Here is a 6,000-nt window from a genome sequence, read left to right as displayed (position 1 = left end):
GTTAGTTTTCGTTTTCGTTTTGAAGAACTTATTTGTTGAAATTATTTGTTGTTTTTTTTGTTGAACTTGTTTGTTCTTGTTGTGTAGTTGAATTTGTTTGTTATTGTTGTTTCATTGAACTTGTTTGTTGTTAGTTATTATTGTTTGTTGTTGATACTACTCTACACATTTATAATTCATGCTTTATAAAATACAAAAAACTGAAATTTGTTAATTTTTTGCTTTTTAGGTGTCAGAGTTGTAAAAAAGGATCATAATTAATTAAAAAAATCAAAAATTTTTATTAACGTTGAAACGTTGAATATTGACAAAATTCGACGTTAAGTCAACTGTCGTATATTAAAAAAAAAATTTAAAATTTCGACCTAAATTTAATGTCTCCTGATATGACGTGGTTCGCGAATTCACCGTTAAAAGCCCAAATTATTTCACGTTATACACAATTTTTGTACTAGTGATTTTTACACTGACATTTCATTATATTTAATTTTTTACCAACCGAGAGTTAATTGAGTATAATAAAGAAGAGTCTTCTTTGATGCTTAAAAAATTTTATAAAAATTCTCGAGACGAGACAAACACAAGTCTTGTACGTATTTTTTTAAGGCAAACTTTAGAGATTTTAGATTCCATCTCCTATTCCTAAAATTTTCAATAAATTCAAAATTAAAACTATTTTACTTCAATAGAAATCTTTCGGTTAGATAACTTATTTTATAAGCTATTTCTCCTTCTTTTCTTTATAAGTTTCGAGTATAAATTTATGTGTATATAATTGAGTTTCTATAAAAATATTTTTAATATATCATTTGATTAAAAAATTTATAATTTTCAATTAAGTTTTTATAGTTTTACTTTTTTAATTAGACGATATAACATGATTAATATAAATAAATTGTAATTAATAGATAAATAAGTTTTATTATTATTTTATTGAAACTTTATTAACTACAATATAACACATTTTCAATTAAATACAATAAAAATCGGCTATTGTTTTATATTAACTACAAAAATTCATATTGTTTTAATAGGAAGAAACAAGTAAGAAAGATTATAAGATAACAATGACTTCATCTAGTTAACTAAAATTAGATAAAATTAATTGAATGGCACTTAATTATCAATTAACCTATTATAAAATTAAAAAAAATAAATTGTACCATTTTACAATCTATTTTTAGAAAATTGAACTTTTAAAGCTACACTTGAGTTAACTACTTGTTAATCTAAAACTAATTTGTTTTATATCTTTTACTTATTTGGTTGAAGTTGACTTAGTCGAATTCAGTCAATTTTTTTATCGGAGTTGACTCGTCGAATTATGTCAATTTTCGACAAGGGTCGACTCATTCAAATTTTTGTTGTGACTGACTCGATCGGGTTTTAGGAGTGCTCGACTTGATTGAACTTGATTAATTTTTTATCAAGGCCTACTCGACTGAATTTCGGTCGAGATCGACTTGAATGAGTTTCGTTTGTGACATTCCCAACCTAATTTGGTTGATTTAAGGTCGGGACTATAACTCGATTGAGTTTCAACTATGTTAGTCCCAACCAAATTCGACCCAATTTCAGCCCCAATTAGTTTCAACATTTTGTCTAACCTGATCCATCTCAATCTTGGGCTTGACTCAACTCATATCAATTTTATAATTTTGTTGTTTATGGAAGAACCTATATTCTTAGTCAAGACAAATCTTTCATATCTACTTAGTTATTTGTTTTTCTTTTCAAGATTTTTATGTAATAGTTCAATTTAGTTCAAACTATTTGTTGATTCATTGAAAATTTTAACAGTTTAATATAATTCAATTAATTTTTCCCACCCTTAATTGAAAAAATAAAATTATAGAAATTCAATTTAAAAAGTAAAATAAAATTGTATGTTAATTTAATTTTTGAAATTTTAACCTTTTAGAAATACATTTTAAAAACGTAAAATGTGTTATAGAAAAACTTGTTATTTTATTTTATTAATGTACATTGTATATAAAATAAAATGTGACAAAATATTAAATACTTATAATTTTAATTATAATATATAAATAATAAATAAATAAATATATTGTTATCCTTATATTATTTTTTTAAAACTTAATTTATATATAAAATGTAACATCCTAAATTTTCAATAGTATTAACACTTATAGGATAGATAACATACCAATATATCTAGCACAGATACGAGGAAAATATATATGAACTTTTAGAAATATCCAAGAATAACCATAATAGTATAACATATACTAAAAGAGAAGATAAAATACTATTTAACATAACTCTTTACACTTGAAAGTTAAAGTGTAGATAAAAGTTTATCAAACAGAAACCATACACAACTATAAATATATATATATATATATATATATATATATATATATATATAATATATATATATATATATATATATATATATTATATATATATATATATATATATATATATATATATATATATATAGAGATATATATATATATAGACACACACATGACATCATTAACTAAGAAGTTTAAGACTGGTTTTCTGCTCCATCGTCGTCACTTAACATCTGATCTAGAGACAACTCCTCGTCTACTCACATCATCAAGATGATCATGGCAACCCAAGAGATACACAAACACAAACACAGAAAATGGTAAGCTAATTTATCAAAGAGCATACATAAGTATCATTTATATTCGTCATTCAATAGTTCAACTATCAATCACCAAACAATATTCACATACCGTTCAAATTCTAACTCTGGAATGACCATCCTAATACATGTATTAATATCGAACTATAGAGGCCTTTGCCTTTGAGGAGGAACAACAACAACATCCTCACCAACAAATCACCACACTCCAAGGTTAATCCTTTCAAGCATTTATGGCTAACAAATAACCAATAGATTAGGGATCTCCTGCTACTCTCCACGATATAACCATCTTTCTCTTCTTGAGACTAGAGGTTATTGAGAGCGTCATAATAACCTATAATTACTAGCTTCATATATCAATACATACATTTACACATATAGCCATTACAAAGGAATTCTCCTTGAACTCCTTATAACATCATTCACAGGCCATCACTCTTTTCAGTCATATCACAAAGTATAAAGTACAACATTCTATCATTCACCACTAAGCACAAAAGAGAAAATCAATGAAAATGACTAATGAAACCTATACTCACTACCCAACGAGCAATTTTTACTCGCCCAACGAGAGCAAAACCAATGAGCTCTCACTAAGCTGGCTCGCCTAGCTTTGCAACTACAACCTAAACTCCCTACAAACTCGCCCAACGAATCAATTCCAGTCGCACAACTAGTGCAAAAACAAAGAACTCCCACAGACTAGTGAGGGAGCTCATCTAACCCTTGAAACTCACTACCAGAACCCTTATTTACTCGCCCAACGAGTAGTTTGCTCACTCAACCCCTTTGCATAAACCAACAACCCTCCAAATCTTCCAAGAACACCACTCCAACCTCTCATGTCTTCTCCCATGTATTTCTACCAACTCCTAACACTTCTAAATGATCATCAAAGCTATAACCAACCGTTATATACTCCAATCTAAACCAGTATTGACTCTTTCTACTATGAAATTTCCACTTAAAATCAACTCAAAGCTCATTTTTTGGACAAAAACTCAAATATACCAATTTTTATTCTTGACCAAGCAACTTAGGGGTCTGAACAAGTCCAATTTGACTCAAAAGCAAACCCCACACTCTCCATTTTTCCTAAAACCTTCTACTTGTAAAATTCACTACTCAAAACCTAAAAATACACTTTAAAAGTCAATGTAAAACATAACCTATCATCTACTATGAAAATCTAAACCATCTACTTGTTCAATCCTCATCCAAATCAGTCCCAAATGACACTACCAAAGATCCTAAATTATCATTTCTTCCATTTTACCATTTCTTCCAAAAGTCAACTACCAAAACAACCCCTTTTGACCAAAATGATCCTAAATTCTACAAATACAATTCAATTCAACAATTCAACCAAATAACACACCAGCATTATACCAAAACATCATTCACAATGTTATCACAATTCAACACAGGTTCATATACAAGGCATTAAGCATCACATTACTGAATTTACCCAATCAAACACAATTATCAACAAGTCACTCATCTCAATTTCAACTAAATCATCATATTGTCATAGCAGTTCATTAATCATACATAAATTTCAACAATTTAAGCATAAACATTAGTTTTTCTTACCTTAGAGAAACTATCATTGCTTTACACAACTTGTTGTTCTTGCTTTGGACTCAAGGAACTATAAAGAAACCTATAAACCACAAGAGCATGATCAAAGCAAGTCCTTAGGACCTCTTATCGACAATGAAATAGGTAGAAAACTATTCTAACACATGCGAAGAGAACCCCTACGCATGACCGAAGAACCAAAGGAAAAGGAGCAGAAATTTACTTGCTTTATAAAGAAAAGTGATCGAATAGAAAGGAAGAATTCTCCACCGTGATCACTTAGATCGTCAAATAGATGATCTAAGAGTTAGAAATTGTAAACAAAATGCAGAGAGGACTAAGATAAATGTTTTTAGAGAAATGGTAAATCTTTTTTATAATAAGATGAGTTTAAGAATTTCTATATATTATTGAATTATTTAAATTTAAAATATTCGGTGTCATTGTTTTAAAACACCTCTCAACTCAAATACTCAATCTTCTGTAGTCTTGCATAAAATATATTAATAAAATATTTTTTACCATCACTCCATAACTTAATATATCTAATAAAAACTTAAATTAAAGGTTTAAACCTTCATTTGGTCCTCGTATTTGTGTGTCAATCTCAAGTGGGTCATCATTTTTTTTTCGGTCTCAATCGGGTCCATAAATTTGTTAAAATGAGCCAATTAAGTCATCTCCGTTAATTTATCAGTAACGCTATTTGCCTGTGTTGAGTTGTAATTTGTTTTAGTTGACAAGGCATTGTGTATTAAATTAGATTGGTGTTCTGTTGTGTAATTAGATTGCCATGTGTGATGTTGTTAGCCTTAAAACTTAATATTTAAAGCAACCCTGATTTCCAAAGTGTTTAACATGTCCGTGTTGGGGAGGAAGAGTTCTCGAATCACTGTTCAACTCACGAAATGTCTGCTTCGTCTTCTTCTATCAAATGCACAGGTTGAGGCTTTCAACATAGATCTGCCAGTGGGAGTAGGTTGGGTGTAAAACCCACTTGCTTTTGTGGTCAGCCTATAGTCTTCTGCATTGCCAGAACCCCTAAAAACAAGGGAAAAGATTTTGGGGTTGCCCTAACTTCAAGGTAAGTTTAATGGAAGCAGAATTGTGACTTTTTGTCAGGTTTTGATTTGCACATGGTGGGAGTTTTGATTTCATTGACGAAGGAGTGTGTTTTCTTCTTCCACAAGTTGGGAGAGAAGATTTTGTTGGATGCAACTTCTTTGAGTGATGCAATGAAGAAGTAATTCATTCTCGAAATGTGGTGAATGTAGAAGACAGTAGTGCAAGTGCAAGAAATGAAGAAGTGGGTGAAAGTTTGATGAAGATGGAACAAAGTGTGATGAAGATGGAAGAAAGAGATGTTGAAAAGCTGACAATAGGTTGTTTGGAGAAAAGTGTAGTTATTTTGGAGAAAAGGATGAAGGTTTTAATGGGGATGGTGTTTGTTACATTTGTTTGTAATGTAATTGTGATATCAATGTTGATGAAAATAGGTTGATGAAACTAGGTTGATATCAATGTAATTTGATATTTGAAATGTTATTGTTTGTTTTATTTATAAAGGTTACTTCTAATGATGTTTAATAATGTTTTATTTGATTTATTTAATTTCATATGGGCAGCATAAGTTAAAGAAAGTGCAAACGTAACATCATAAAGCAATGGTCAATAAAAGCTGATAACAACTTTGTCTTACTCAATCCATAACATAACAAAAGAAACCTGATATTACTACATCAGTACAAATTACAACAAAAGAAAACCTGATAGCAACT

The sequence above is a fragment of the Vigna umbellata genome, chromosome 7 (assembly GCF_029865625.1).
Source record: "Vigna umbellata cultivar VRB3 chromosome 7, Vumbellata_1.0, whole genome shotgun sequence".
NCBI lineage: Eukaryota > Viridiplantae > Streptophyta > Magnoliopsida > Fabales > Fabaceae > Vigna > Vigna umbellata.
This window is presented reverse-complemented; position numbering follows the sequence as displayed.